A 16,057-nucleotide genomic window follows, 5' to 3' on the forward strand; every position below is an offset into this window, starting at 1 on the left:
AATGACTGGAGAGGGCACTGGCACTTACTGGGGGAGGTCTAGAGATGCTAAACCAGCTTGAATATATGAAGCAGTCCCATACAACAAAGAATGTCCCTACCCATATTTGGAGTGGCTTACACAAGTCATGATTCATCTCCTGTGGATAGGCATGTGGCAGAAACCTAATTCTCCTGAAGCATGTCGCCTTCTATAGGAGGGTGACTTTCTTTACACACTGGGTTATCTGTTGTAAAGGAAGAGGGGAAAGAATCCTTCCTGTGAGACTCCACTCTACACAATGGGTGCCTGCAGCCCTAGAAAGAAGTTAGAGGCATGTGCAGAGAGTCACTAGTAGAGTGTGCATCTGGCTCCCCTATATATTGCTCCTTAAACCAGGGAGAAGTGAACACCACCCAAATTCACTCACATCCTCTCAACCTGAATGCAGGCAACCACAACTGTGGTATTGTGATATAGTAAGAAATATGTTTTGGTCTTTGTCCCCAGTTCCTGGCCAAAAATCCTAAAATCTTTGTAATTTCCTTAGTGATATAGGATCTAAGAGTCCCTGGCTGGTTTGGCTCAGTGGATTGAGCGTCGGCCTGCGAGCTAAGTGTCACTGGTTCGATCTTCCAGTCAGGGCACATCAGAGAAGGAAAACTCTGACTCCAAAAAACCTCCGCTGCCTTGCAGCCTACCTCTTCAGGGGAAAGGCTAAGGGAGTAAACCCCGACAGAAAATCCGGAGCCGGAGTCCCTAAGGCGGTTTGACGTTGTAGTCAACACCGGCAACTCCTGCGGTGCACCTGAAGCCAAGCTGTATTGACTCCGTCTTTCCCTTGGACCCTTCAGCTGCAAAGAGAGGGGGGGTCTGCTGCATGGGCAACAGCAGACCCTCCATATCACCCTGCCCAGGCTCTGTAGCTTCAGCTTTACTGGAGAGGACACTCCAGCGTCATCGCAAGATGTCGATTCAACACGGGAGGAGACAGATACCGTGTCACTCCCGAGTCGGACTGCACAGCCATTCTCGGCGGTGCAGATAGACTTTTAAGAAGCTACACCATCGTCTCTCGAGACGGACGGCTGCCGACGATGAGTCCCATATACTCCCTCAGCCTATCCCACCCCTGGGCAGGATCCAGATCAAGCACAAAACCAGACACTGAGGGGACTTGGTCGAGTCTGCAAGCCCCACCAACCCCACCCTGGCTAAACTATGTTCATAGGACATCTGAGACCCTTGGGCATGGTGATGGTTGGGCTACTCCACCGGAGAAGGGACCAGCCCAGACCCACAGTTCCTTGCAGCAGAAAACACACGGTCCTGTTTTGTCCTCATCTATGCCTTGCAGAGACACAGACTAATTTGGAAAGGGAGTGCACCCTGGGAACAGAGCTGAGCACAAGGGCCAGGCCAGGGCCAGAAGCTGGTGCTGTAGGAGCTCCCCCCTCACCAACTGTGTGTCCTCAGGAATCATGAATACAGGGGCCCAGCAGCAGGGCCTGGTCTAGGACCCAAGTATTCTGTCTTCGGCACTTGACACCCATAGGCCAGATGGCTGTGTTTATATCCCAGGAGCCTGATGCTTCTCTTCTCTGAGCTTTGGTTTCCCCAGCTGCAGCTGAGTGTGGAGAAGGAGGGGAGAGAACTCAGGAAGCTCTAAGTGCTCCCTTTCCCAGCTGGATATGGGAGGGCCTGCATGGACCTGGAAGTTGAGCAAGTCATCCTTCCAAACTCCTCTGAGTCCCCATTTACCAAAGCCACATCCCCAGGAGAGGAGTCAGACTGGAGAAACAGCCTTGGGAATGGGGATCCAGGGCAGGAGGTCCCCATGGGTATGCTAAAGGGCTGTAAGGCAACATCTTGCCTATCCTGGACCCTGGATTCCCCACTGTGACCTGAGGACTGGAGTAGGACGTCTCTGAGAATTCATCCTTCTAGCATTCTGGCTGTTAGGGCTGTGCAGGGGTGTGCAGAAGAGGGATGGGAGGCTGCTATGAACCTGGCATTCAAGGCCCTGATTTGGCCCTAACCCCAACCCCTACTGGAGCCTACCTGTCCCAGTGCCAGGGCCCCACTTCAGACCCTATTGTCTCTGACCAGGACACGAACCACATCTAATCTGTCCTCCATACAGCAGCAAATGGGACCCCCTAAATCTCAAACTTACAAACCATTGAGGGCTCCTCAGCTGGCACCCACCACATAGATGCCAACTTTGCAGCCTGGCATTTGAGGCCTGTCAGAACTCAAGCTCAGCTCCTACAAACACAAACATTTGCAGATACACCATGACTTCACATCTTCAGCAGCTCTCCCTCCACTTCCTTGTCCACACTTCACCAAAGAATAATCTCCTCCAGGGAGCCTTCCTTGATACCCCAGGTAGGGTTAGAGGCCACCTCTGTCTCCCCAGAGACCTCTTCATTTGTCTTTCCACCTGCTGGAGCTTCTCAAGGACAGGGACCAGAGTCCAGTGAAGCCTCTGCACACTGTAAGGCTCCCTGCAAATGAATGTCAAATGAATAAGTAAGTAAATAAGTAACCAAAGGGTACAAGTGAGGCCATTTCTCATGCATTTAACTGGCGTGTGATAAAATTATGAGCGATAATAGAATCCCCACTGAGTGAATACCTGCTTTTCCAGACACTAGGCCAGGTATTACTGATCCCTTGCTTCATTTGAGCCCCAACAGCACTGTGAGGTGGGTGTTATTATCTCTTTTTTATAATTAAGGATAATGAGGCTCAGAGAGGTAAAGTCACTGTTAATAAGCTACAGGGCCAGGCTGGAAACAAGGCCTGCCACGTGTCAAGCTCTGGGGTAGGAACAGTGATGAGTGGCTGAGGGGTGCAGATGCCGGGAATGAACCTATCTGGCATGGACCCCTCACAGGGGTGGGCATTGGTTGGGGGGAGTATATGGGACTGCACGGGAGAATTAGAATTACTGCTGGGGCATAAAGAGCTCTGAATTTTCCAGGGAGCCCTGAGGAGAAACCCCATCCAGTGTGTAGCCTCATATTTCGTATGACCAGAGGTGATGCCAGGGCATAGCTTAGGGAGCTTTGTGTCCCCCACCTCCACCTGCTCCACGATTGGCAGCCTCCCCTATTCTAACATGCACACAAGTGATATTTTCTCAAACTGATGTTCTGACCTATGCAAAGCTATCAGTCCCCTCCTCTACCCGCTCCAGATTCCCCAGCCCCCACCTACAACATTCTGGAGGTGCCACTGCACACCCCGAGCTCACCCTACCTTCCCATCAGAGTCCAAGCTCTTTCCTGGAAGCCACAGAGGACGTTTCCCTCCCCTAGCCTTGCACCGGCCTGATGGTGGGGCGGGGGAGGGGGAGAGCAGCAGAAGTCACCTGGCAGTGGTCTGTCTTTTCCCCCAAGGTCTGCCATGTCAAGGTCACTTCTTGATTTTATTTTCGGTCACTTTTTTCTTTCCCAAAAGAGGGGAAGGAAGGGAGAAAGAGAGGGAGAGAAACATGGGTTGGTTGCCTCTCGCACGCCCCCAACTGGGTACATGACTGGCAACCCAGGCCTGTGCCCTGACGAGGAATCAGAATCAAACTGGAGACCTTTCGGTTCACAAACTGAACTGTAGCTCAATGCCCTGAGCCACACCAGCCAGGGCCAAGGTCACTTCTGAGGTTTCCCTGTGATGGAGCTCAGATGGTCACTCTCTCCCATAGTCTCACCTCGACAGACTCACCAAGAAAGACAGGGTGCCCACTCCCCTTCTCTAAGCTGGACCCCAAAGGCCACTGCTCTGCCCTGGGCTCAATTCCTGGGATATGAGAAGTGGGGGCAGGGAGGGAGGAAGTGGAGGCAGAACAGCCAGGTCTCTTCCAGGAGCTTGACTGACTGTGAAGGGAGGAAGTGGCAGGCCAGAGAAGCCTGGGGGTCAGGGAAGAGGTTTGGCCCTGGTGGGGGCGGGGGTGGAGAGCGCTGTGGGCTGAGACGAAGGAGCTGGCAGCTCAGGAGCAGGGCTGCAGAAGGATGAGGAGAGAAGGGAGCAGCCACAGGCTTATTTTGGTGGCAGGAAGTGGAAGGAGGCCCGTCAGGAAGGGCTCTCTTTGCTCTAAAGGAGTTGAGGGCTACTGGGGTTGAGAGTGTAGGGCTGACAGAAAATATGGGGTAAAGGTTTGAAAGAGAGAGGAGGGAGGCCCGTCCCACACAGGCAAAAGGTTGGGAACCCAGCCAAGTGGGGTAGTGACCCAATTGGGGTATGTGGCCTCAGGGCCCTCAGCTGAGTCACATCCTGCAGCCACGCTCAGCTTTGCAGTGCAGGACAAAGCAGTCCTGTGGTGCCAGGAGTGAGCGATAGGAACAGATTGGCTGTGTTCACAGGATTCCTGGGCCCAGGCTGGCAAGGGAAGGGAGAGAGACTGGGAAAATGCTGGCCTGGGTGCTGGATGGCTCCACATCAGTTGCCCAGTGCAGAAGGAGTGATGGTATGCAGGCTGGGAGGCTGGACGGCTCTGAGAGGAAAATTAGATGGAGCAGCACCCGTGTGGGGTGCAGGGAGCTGACCATCTGGGAGGTAATAGTGTCAGGGAAGACCTCAGGCAGTGCAGGAGGCAGAGGCAAGGAGCCCAGGCCCCCCAGCCCATGTCCTGGTCACCCTTCTCAGCTGGGACTGTTCACAGCCTGAATCTTGCACAGAGCCAGATACAGGCAGCCCCACAGTGGCTTTGAGGTCTCTGTCAGTCTTCAGTTCCCGAGAAACACATATTGTAAGTACCAGCTGCAGTTTGTGATACAAACAGCCTCAAGCCAAGCCCCTTTTGCCCCCAATCAGATCTCTGCTCCTAAGTTCTCTCCATTTAGACATTCCCCTAGAAATTCAGTTTTTCATTCAACAAATATTTATTGAGTATCTACTATGTGCCAGGCACTGTCCTAGGCACTGGAGATGCAGTAGTGACTAAAACATGAAACCCTTGTCCTGGTGGAGTTTATATTCTGGTGGGGGGAAACAGACAGTGAGCAGACAAATAAGTAAAATAGTGTGTTAAAACATGACAAATGCTAAGGAGAAAAATACAGCAGAGGAGGGGAGTAGGAAGCACATGTGTGTGGAGCAGGAGGTTGCATTTTAGCTGGGTTGGGGGCACTCATAGAGAAGGGGCCTTTGAGAGAGCACCTTAGGGAGTTGAGGTCTGACCTGTGCTCTTCACACAGTCTGCATGGGCCACAGCATGCTCTTCTTCAGCAGGTGCCACCTGTGTCACTGCTGACCTCACACATTACACCCTGAGCCGGGCAGCTCCCCAACCACCCCTCAGATGCCTATAAAGCCTGTCCCTCCCACACTAGGTTGGCTACAAATGGAGCCCCAGGCCCACATGAACTGCTGTTTGAAGGTGAGGATTTGGAGTTTGGTGGAAGGCAGTCCAGCTGATTGGAAGACCACCAACAGACTGGTGGCCTTAGGAAACTACTAAGCTTTAGGGGGCCTCAATTTCCTCCTCCCAAAGTGGTAAGAGACTATGCTGCTCCCCTTGCCCACCCCCTCTAGGACCCAGGCAGGGAATGAGACAGGACAGAGGCAAAGGGTTTTGTCCTCAGTTTTGGAAGTGGTCATAGTCCCCTGGCCTCAGGCCTGGCTTATGGGCTCCACCACTGGGTTCCCTGGGCATAGACATAAGCACTAGAATTCCCCAGTGGCAATGAAGACCAACTGAGGAGTAGTTTTGGGGCATCTCTGTAGGGTGCCCTGGGGCTTGGGGGCAGCCAAGCTCTGTGGCCCAGAGGCAGGCCAGATTAGGGAAAGTAAACACTGTCTGGGGGCAGAGCTCAGAGGTTGGTGTGAAAAAGTGCATCTCCCTTTGAGCTTTCTCAAGGTGGAATGCAGTGGCCTGGGAGCAAAGGAGTTAGCTCCCTGTCATGGGAAGTATGCAACCAGAGGCCAGACAAGTCCTATCAAAGAGGCTTCAGAGAGCCTCCTCTAGGGGGTTGGGGAGAGCTCTGGGTCAGATGGTCTTAAGGCCTCTCTGGCCGTGGGGGTCCAGAGCTCAGAGCCATGTCATTGACCCCCAGGCTTTGGGGTCCAGATCGATGTCTTATCTCTGCCAGGTGGGCTTGGGTGCTAGAGATGGTCAGAGCAGGACCAAGGCAGGGGGCTGCCTTTCATGGGAGGTAAGGGGTTCTCTGAAGTTTCCTCTACACTCGAATCTTATCTGTGAGAGCCATGGACAAAGCTGCCCGCCTTTGGAGCCGGAGCGTCTGTCTGTGAAACACTCAAGCAGAGCTGGTGGTCTGCCTTTCTTGGGGGTCAGGGGCTGGGGTACCCAGGAAGGCTCAGAGGTGCTACTACTCCATTAACTTTATTTCCCTTAAGTCTTCTCAGTCACCAGCCAAGACAAAGATTCTTAAATGTTTTATTGAGCCAGGCAGCACCAAGGACAGAGCCATATGGCTCATCTTTACAGACTGGGTTCCCTCATTCCACATTTCTGGGTTTTGTATTTTTTTAAAGATTTTATTTATTTATTTCTAGAGAGAGGGGAAGGGAGGGAGAAAGAGGGAGAGAAACATCAATGTGTGGTTGGCTTTTGTGCGCCTCCAACTAGGAACATAGCCTACAGCCCAGGCATGTGCCCTGACTGGGAATCAAACCAGCAACCCTTTGGTTCACAGGCCAACACCCAGTCCACTGAGTCACACCAGCCAGGGCTGGTTCTCTTTTGGTCACTTCAAGTCTTCATCTTCCCCTTCACTCTGAGGTGAGTCTTGAACACATGGCATAAGATAAGCTAGGATTTCAAATGAGGTTTCCTTCATGACTTCACGATGACTGTTCTGCTTTTTATTCCTTTTTCTGTTTCTCTTCTGTTTGGTTTTGCTGAGCCTGTGTCCAGTTTTCTTCAAATCTCCTTCTCCAGATTGCAGGTTCTAACCGATGCTCCTCTCTCTCCCCACTCTCTCTTCCTCTCTTTCCATCTGGGTAAATAATTCTCCTTTAAATCCTTAGTTGTCAGACTTCCATACAGTTTGATTTTTCTGGCAGTTCTGATTGGTTTTTGTTTTGGTGTTAGTTGTGATTCTTCTTATAGTTGTGTGAGGAGGCGAAGTGTGTCTACCTATGCCTCCATCTTGGCCAGAAGGCCTCCCCTTCAACATTTCCCCGTGCTTCTTGGGAGCTGGCACTCATGCTGTTCTCTGGGGCCCCAAAGACAAAGCAGACCTTGTCCTTGATTCCTAACAAAATTAGGGAACAGAAGAAGTGTAGCTGACATTGACCCTTGGACTGGTCTTTTCTTTTTTTTAAAGATTTTATTTATTTATTTTTAGGAAGAGGGGACGGGCAGGAGAAAGAGAGGGAGAGAAACATTGATCGGTTGTATCCCACATGCCCCCACCCAGGGACCTGGCCTGCAACCCAGGCGATCTTTTGGTTTGCAGGATGACGTCCAGTCCACTGAGCCACACCACTCAGGGTGGTCTTCGTTTCTTCCTTATCTTCTGGCCATTTCCTTTTCCTTTCTCAGGCCACTGTGTTCCCGAGAGGCAGGGTGACATGACGCATTTCCTGGGCACTTTGGGCAAGTTCCTAATTTCTCTGGCCTGTTTTCGCATAGGGAATTGTCACCTCTCTTCTTGGGCTTCCTCGTCCTTGCCCACCACTGACTCACTGTGTCACCTTGGGCGGGTCACCAGCCTTCTCTAAGCCCGTTTTCTCATCCCTAAAATTAGGATAATATAACCCACCACACAGGGCTGTTGTAAGAGCAAATGAGATCCTGCAGCAAAAGAACTTAGCTCAGTGGCTGGCAGCTGCTGAGTATCCGCTAAATGGTAGCAGCGAAGTAGCTGAGGAAAATAAGGTTCAGAGTGGTGAAGTGACCTCCCCAGGGACACACAACAAGTAGAAGGTGAGTTAGCACTGGGACCTGGGTTTCCAGCTTTCCAGTTTCCTGCCCAGCACCTATTGAGATGACACAGTGGGAGCTGTTGAGGGGATTAGGCTTGACCTGACAGTCCCTCAGTCCCCACATACCCCTCAGCTGGTGGCTTCCAGGTATATGGTCAGTTCTGGCCTCCTTGACAGGAATGTCAGTGTTCCAGGGCCAAAGCTGTGGAGAGAGGAAAAGGAAGTGTGGGGATGCAGGTCTATAGGCAGGACTTCTGATTTCAAGGGACAGAATCCTAGGTCAAATGGACTGAGACAAAAAGGGACTTGATAAGCTCATACCACCAAAAAGTACAGTGGTTGGTGAAGCTTCAGGCTCAGCTGGAACAAGGCACTCAGTGGTGTTCTCAGGAACCTGTGTGTCTCTACCTGTCAACTCAGCCAACCCATAGCTTTACTGTGGACAGTATCTGCAATGCTTAGGACAGTACCTGGCACATAGTTTACCTGGTTCCAGCAGCTCCAGGTTCACTTCCTACCAGCTCTGAAAACCCAGTGGAAAATCTCTCCCCTTCCCAATGTTCCAGCAAAACCTCCAGAATTGACTCTGAGGCACCCAGTGAAGGTCGTCTGCCCACCTCTGAGCCAGATGTAGGGCCTGAGGAGCCCACTCTTCTCTCCTTGGCAGGCTTATGTCTCAGGCCCACCACTCCCATATCCTCAAGGCTCCAGGAGAGGAAGGAGGGGATCCCCCAAAGGAAAAGCAGGAAGTGGAGCCCTAGTCACCAGAAAGGGTCTAGGAATCGAGTGGGAAGAGACTATAGAGGAGCAAAACAATGACTGCCTGTAGGGCAGGCCAGATGGCTGGACCTGGGCCATCTCTTCCCAGCAGACTGGAGCCTGGTTATCTGAGAGGATGGGTGGGTCCTGAAGACACCAACAGAGGCTGTCAGCCAACTGGGCTGCTTGCAGCCAAACAGCCAGTCCTTTCTCGAAAAGATATCCAAGTGGTACACTCCACAGAGAAGAAACTGAACATCCTGGGGTCCAGGCAAGGAACAAGACCCTCCACACATCAGCTCCCGGGTTTATTGGGAGCCCTGGGTGGGAGGAGCTGCGGCCCCATGGACTTGGAAAGCCAACACCATGGACTGCTGCCTGCCTGGCCCTGTGCTCTCTCCCTCATAGCTCCTCAGCCCCAAAGCCGCCCGTGACTTCTCAGCCCTGCACTCACCATCTCAGTGCCTGACCTCCTCATCTCATTGCCAAGCCTCAGCTTCCTCATCTGTAAAGTGGAGATGGTAATTGTAGAGAGTAAATGAGATGTGGCATGGGAAGCATTTTGGCACAGTGCTTGGTGCGCAGTCAGTGCTCAGTGAAAAACCTCTATCCAGATTGTGGCAGGGATGGCATGAGCTCGGGTTGGGCAGCTGGGGCCTGGCACATGGCAAGTTCCCTCTTTGCTCAGCCTGTAGGGACTGGAGAGAAACCAAAGGAAGCAGCCTCAACCACCAAATTCCCCAGAGCTACAGCTTCCCCTTCCCTGCACTCAAAAGGGTTGTTTCAGTTCCAGCTCTAATTCCTGTTGAAAAGGGGGTGAGAAGGGGAAGTAGAAAAGAGAAGAGAGATCAGGTTTCCTGCCCTCCCCACACCCTCTCCTGCCACATTGGCCTGCTTTTGTGGCCAGCCCAGATAGCATAGCTGATACTGAAGCACCTCCGAAAGGGGTTAGCTCTTCTCCTGTCCACTGTCCTCTGGATGCCAGAGAGGCACTGGCATCAGGAACCTGGCCTCAGGCCTGAGGCTGCCCGGGGCAGGGATGGGTTGGTGACTGCCGCACAGAGGACATATGACCCTGTTGGGTAGGCACCATGACTAGCCTGTTTATCAGGCAGAGACCCAGGCTCACTGAGGGTCAGTAGCTTCTGTCAGGTCACATAGCAAGCTGGTGATGGAGCCCAGCCTGCCTGACTCCTCAAGGGAAGGAAGCTGAGTCTTGACCCCCTGTCATCCTGTGCCCTTGCTGCTAAGCTTGCAGCGCAGGGCCTGGGCAGGGGGGATTCCAGAGCAGTTTCCAGCAGGCAAGCCAAAGCTGGGGGCCTCTTCCCACACCCAGCCTGGTCTGGACTGGTTCCTGGCTGGCTGGCAGACTGTGACTCAGGCTTCCAGCTCCTGCCTCTGGCCATCAGGCCTCCTCATCCCTTCCAGGTATGAGGGCATTGGTGTGAGGACAGGGGATGGGAGAGGCTGCTAAGTCCTCTAAAGGGCATCCTGAAACCGTGGGATCCAAGCAGCTCAAGAATTCCACCCTTGTCAGTTCTCCCTTACATCTAAACTGAATTGTGTCATCTGCAGGCATAAACTGACCTCATGTACTGTTGCCTGAATTATAAAGAAGTTGTCCCCTCTATGGGATGGGGACTCATTCGGTGTTTCTGCTGATGGTGTACATGAAGGGGAAGTGGGTGGTGGATACCTGGTGTCAGGATGACACTCACAGGACCTCCACCTCAGATGGACAGTGCTCAACACTGGCCCAGTCATCCTGCCCATGTCCCAGGGGTGTGAGCTGCAATGACCAGGTGAGGATCTGAGAACAGGGCTTGAGCTTATCTGGGAGTGATAAGTAGGAGAAAGGCTGGGGAGTGGATCAGGAGGAAAGGAGGCTGGGTACCAGTCCTGGCCTTCTTGTTCAGTGCCAGCCCCAGGGGGGAAGCAAGCCCCTGCTGTGTGCAGACCTGCCAGGCAACCCAGGTCTGAAGGTGAGGGTGGCCATCTCAAGCAGTCTGCTGGCGCCATCTCATGGCCAGTGCAGGGAAGATGCTCCCTGGGGAATACCCTGATGTTGAAGGGAACATTGGATAAGGGAGGTATAGAGTCAGAAAGACCCTGTTGAAATGCCACCTAGCTGTGACACCTTGGGAAATTCATTGCCCCTTCCTCAATCTTAGTTTTTTCATCTGTAAAATAAGGAGAAGAATCTCTCCCCACTCCCACCCTCCTAGAACTGCAGATAAAGCATCTGGCACAGGGCAGGCAGTTAAGAAATGACACTTGGTCCTGACCCGTGTGGCTCAGTTGGTTGGGCATCATCCCACAAAACAAAATGTCACCAGTTTGATTCCCGGTCAGGGCACGTGCCTGGGTTTCAGGTTCAGTCCCCAGTCCAGGTGCATACAAGAGGAAACTGATTGATGTTTCTCTCACATGTCAATATTTCTCTCCCTCAGTTTCTTCCTCCCTTCTCCTCTCTCTAAAAATGAATAAATAAAATGTTATAGAAAATGAAAAGAAATGACCCTTGGTGCTGACGGCCCAGAAAGTAATGGAGACTGTGGTGAGCTGAGAGCACCCGACATGTGGGCATTTAGGTTGGGCCTGGAATGGATTCGTTCAGTTAATGGATGTTTATTGAGTACCTGCTGTGTGTCAGGGCACCTTATATACATGGCTTCATTTCACTTAATTCCTAGACCAGCCTATGTGATAGATACCATTCTCACTTCACAGACAAGAAAACTATAGGAACGATAGGCAAGGATTATTCAGAGAAAGTGGGGGAATTCACTTCTCGAATTCATGTGCTCTAGGGCCCAGCAACAGATATGTTTTCTGCAGAAGCCCTTCCAGGTCACTCCAGATATACTGATGACCCCTAATACCTGAGCTCTCCTCGCAGGTGGCGGAACTAAGTCCCAAGTCCTGCCCTGAGGCTGACATTGCAGGAGCCCTTGGAGCTGCTCCCATTCTTGGGAGACACAGTGGCCCCACCTGGTGGGGGTGACCACAAAAGGTCATCCTGGAAACCCAGTAGAAGACTAGCTATTGGACTGAAGAGTTCCAGCATAGCTCAAATCAGACCAAGAGACAGATTCGTGCTTTTCACCAGCACAAGCAACCTCCTAGCAGACCTGAATATGCAGTAGGTGCTCAATTCATGCACAACTGACCAAGTTTTGACCAGTAGTTCAAACCTGAATTTTCTCAGTTTGGCCTAAACTTTTGGCCCTGACTTGTTCCTTAATCTGCTTACCTGTGAAATGGGCTTCGGGGTGGGGTCAGTGTGACACTGTGCAGTGTGAAGAGGGTGCTCCCTCCCTCTGGCAATTCATCCTCACAACCTGCTGGTGGCCAGTATGACCACGTTCTACCAGGAAGGTCAGAGCTGGAAAGGGGCTTGTCTGGAATCATACTGTGGGCAGGGCCCACAGCTCTGCGTCCTGGTGTGGTGGTGAGGTGGCACAGGGGAGGAGAACTTCCCTCAGGTGAGTTCTCAGAGGCATCACCTCCATCCCCACAGCTCACACCTGTCACTCCCGGTAAGATCTGGGCCTGGCACAGGGAAGGGGGCTGTGACTGCTAAAGGGGACAATGTGGAAATATCTGATGGCATATAGTCGGTGCCTAATAAGTGCTTTGGGAGAAAAGGAGGAGAGCTACAAAGGGAGGGAGAGGGTGGCCGAATAAGTGAGTGCATAAGTAGATGGCCGCCCAGAGGGCTGGGCACATCAGGAGGGATATGCATGGAGAAGTGGGCGACTGGGAAGATGGTCTGGGTGTTATCGCTGAAGGAGGAGCCAGAGGCTCTTGAATCACTAACCTGTCCATTTGACAGATGAGAAGACTGAGAAGAGACCGAGGAGAAAGGAAGCTGCTGGGTCTCCGCAGCTGACCTTAGACCAGCAGCCTCTGGTCCCTCCTCTCCCCTCTCTACCCCCTCATCACCCTCTTTCCTCTGCTGGGGTGGGAGACGATTCCGGGAAGGAGACCTTTTCTCCACCTCCCTGCTCCTCTAGGCCCAGTTTCCGCCAGGCCTCGGTGTTAGGGGTGTTAGGGCGGAGGTGGCCCCCGCAGGGGCTATTTCAGTCAGAGACAGCCCTGACAGGAAACAGAGGAAGCTGCTGGCCTGGTCAGAGGTGTCGCAGCCTGGGCTGAGGGCAGGAGGATGGGGAGCCTCACGTCTGGCTTCCCCTCGCCCTGACACATTTGACCACCAAGGCGCTTCAGGGACAGAGGCAGCATGTGAGTGTTGGTGCGTCCCGCGGCCATGGGCCAGTATGGAATGGGGGCTGGGCCTGGACACAAGGGACTATGACTTTGGACAGGCTGGGTTTAGTGCTGACCTAAAGGAGGTCCACAGAGTTGGGGGTGCCCAGAGGAAGGGACTCCACCCCACTGGGGGATCAGATAAAGAAGAAGCAAGATTGGGTCTGCAGCTTGGTGGACACTTGGGGTTGAATGGCACTTTATGTGAAGAGAACAGTAAAAATGGGGAGGCTGGAGCAGAAGTCTGGATTTCTGGCAGTCTTGGTGTCTTGGGAACAGTATGGTAAGAGAGGGAGGGACCTGAGGTGCTTCAGATGAGACTAGAAGGCTTGGCAGGAGGTTGGCTGTCAAGACTGGGGTTTGAGCTTTTCCGCAAAGGACAGAGGGATGCAGGAAAGGAGGGAGTCAGAACCATCTGTTAGAAAGCCCCCACTATGGGCAGTAGCTGGAGCCCAGGAAGAGGCTGGGTCTGAGCTGGAAGGGAGTCAGGTCCCAAGAGTAGATGACAGATGTGAGAGCCGGAGAAAGCCAATGCCACTGCTGCCTGGAGGCAGCGGCCAAGCGAGCTCTCTCTCGGAACCAGCTCCTGCCAGGAACTGGGAGAGCAGCTCACCCCTCCTATGTCCGCAGAAGGCAGACTTGAGAGAACTAGGTGACAGCCAGGCCTGTCTTTCCTCGGCTTACCTGAAGGTTTGCTCTGGATCCTCTCATGCAGCTATGCTTCCTGCCAAGAGGACCCAACTCACAGGTGGTGGGTAGGGGACAGAAAACTAGTCTCCAGTCACCTAAGTTGGGGGCTCTCTCTGGGTTGGTGGTGCCTGAGGGCAACAGGCCTCTCAAAGGAGCGTCAGGGGCACAGCCCGGTTCCTTCCACCGGCTTCCTCCTCCTCACTATGCCCTTCTGCCTCAGCAGGCCACTCTCCTCTCAGGCACTGCCTGCCCCATCTTCCTCCCTACCCAGGGACACCCCAGAAGTGTCCCTCTCCACCCAGAAAAACTCTCCTCAACCATTAGGGTCTTGCTCCATCCTTCATTGTCCTCTGAAAAGTCTCTTCCATCCTATGGCTCACACGGGTATCCCTGCTCAAACTAGCACATGTACAGGGTGGGGCAAAAGTAGTTTTAACAGTTGTTGGTATGGAAAATAATACAATAATAAATAAATAATAATACAAGAATAGGCTCTGTGTTTATTCTTATATTCTAAACCCACTTTTGTCCCACCCTGTATAAATGTAGGTAAATGTGTACGTGTATCTCTGCATCTGTATCCATCTACCTACATCTAACCTATCTACTGTGTCCTCATGCGTCCACCAGGCAGTAAATGCTCATTAAATGTCTAGCATGTAAAACCAAAAAATGAATGCATGAGTGAAAGAATGGCCTGCACAAGTGAATGAAGAGATGAATGAATAGACTTTCTCTTGCCGGTACTAATCGTACCTTTCTGGCTACAGTGGGGGTACCCCCAAGTTCCTCCTTGGCCTCCCCTTGTGCCTAACTGGTCAGTTGGGCCCCCGGCACTTCTAACTCATGGGATGAGTCCCATGCAGAATCTTTGGTACCTACAGGTGATAGGCCATGAGAGATACAGACTAGAGAATCCAAACACCATCATTATGCTGTTGCCCAGAATCTGGGTAAAATATGTTCATCACAATAGAATTTTAAGTTGGAAGAAATTAGTGTGGGGAGTTATGTTTTGCTCTAATATAACTTTTTAAAATCTCATAACTTTTCTATTCACATTAGGAATAGCTAACACTTGCCCTGTGCCAAGCACTGACCTTCACAACAGTCCCGTGAGGCAGATGCTATATTACCCCACTTTATAGATGGGGAAATGCAGGCATGGAGGTTCAGTAATGAGCCTAAGGCCACACAGCTCACATGTGGCAGAGCTGGTATCTGAGCCTGGGCATCTGAATCAGAGCCCATATACTCAGTCTCAGCCTCTGTCACCCTCTGAGTGCATCTGCAGGACTTCATATTTTTTTCTGGGCCTCAGTTTCTCCCATCTGTAAAATAGGGAGGCGGGAGGATTTGACTCACTGTCTCAGTGGCTTTACCTTACAGGTCCATTGGAGTTAAGTGGTGAATTCTCTCTGGACACCAGTAAACGTGGAAATGCCAACTGGGAAGTGAGCATCAAGAAGTCAGACTTATCCCACCAGGGGGCCCCTTAAGGCATTTGTGCTGCTGGCTCCCCCAAACCCCAGCCTGAAAGGAAGAGTGGTGGGATAAAGTGTGGGATAAAACAGTATGGCAGTGCATTTATTAAGCACCTGCTACAGTCAGGCCTATCATACATTTTACTGATGAGGCCCAGAAAAGGGAAGTGACATGGCCTGGGTTCAATAGCATGGAACAAGGGAAGTCAGGGTTTGAACCAGGCCTGCCTGATTCTCTGAAGCTGGGCTGAGAACTTCTCCCTTCCATGTCCATGGGCTACACTAAGCCGCTTCCTCTGAGTCAGGTGTTTGGTGAGGGCTCGGGCTCCGGCTCCGGCTCTGCCTCTGATTCACTGAGCAGCATTAAGCAGCCACTGCCCTTCACTGTGTCTGGATTCCGGGCCCCCGACCCCACTCCCCCAAAGTAAACTGTGGAAGTGGTTGTTCCCTCTGCCAATTGCCTTCAGGGAAGCTGGCTTTTCTCTAGCCACCAGAGGGCGCTGTGGCATCATTGGCCCTGTCAGACCACCCTGTGTAGCCCTAAGTGGAAAAAGGCTTTAGGGAACTCCTGAATCTCCTCCTTTCCTCATTTTACAGATAAGAAAACTGCAGCCAAAAGAAAGACCATGGCTTTGGAAGGTGGAGTCCAGGCCGAGGAGGTAGACGCTGTCCTTGGTCAGCTCACGGTGTGTGGACATTTTGTTCATGTTGATTCATTGAGTTACAATGGACTTCTCTGTGCCTCTGTGCCGTGGACCTGGAGCTGGGCTCCCAGACACAGAAAGGTGCCATACTTGACACTTCTCCCCAGGAGGTTCCTGATCTGTGGAGAGACAGACAGGCAGGCCCACCATGCCCACAATCTCCACACGCCAGGGTTCCCGGGGAAGCCCTGTATAGCATGATTTAGTGCCTCTAACCTCATGACATCCTGAGAGGTAGGTGTACCATGTCCCCTTTTTCAGATGGGAAGCTGAGACTTGGAG

General features: G+C 52.3%; 1 protein-coding gene across 8 annotated transcripts in view; it reads left to right on the top strand.

Moving 5' to 3' along the window:
- The window catches only part of P2RY6 (pyrimidinergic receptor P2Y6), a 35,286-nt gene that overhangs the window by 15,346 nt on the left and 3,883 nt on the right, over window positions 1-16,057 (top strand). For 3 of the 8 annotated variants that reach the window (XM_090265186.1, XM_090265191.1, XM_090265188.1), the window contains 2 exons: window positions 14,977-15,041; window positions 15,669-15,757. The exons of 1 other annotated variant lie outside the window; for it this stretch is intronic. The gene's annotated coding sequence lies outside the window, so the exon portion shown is untranslated. Of the gene's footprint in view, window positions 1-12,366; window positions 12,874-14,976; window positions 15,042-15,668; window positions 15,758-16,057 lie in introns of those variants that run through there. 4 more of the 8 variants (XM_090265189.1, XM_090265197.1, XM_090265193.1 and 1 more) reach the window with 3 other exon arrangements.

The sequence above is a fragment of the Furipterus horrens genome, unplaced genomic scaffold (assembly GCF_987537825.1).
Source record: "Furipterus horrens unplaced genomic scaffold, mFurHor1.1.pri manual_scaffold_2, whole genome shotgun sequence".
Classification (NCBI taxonomy): domain Eukaryota; kingdom Metazoa; phylum Chordata; class Mammalia; order Chiroptera; family Furipteridae; genus Furipterus; species Furipterus horrens.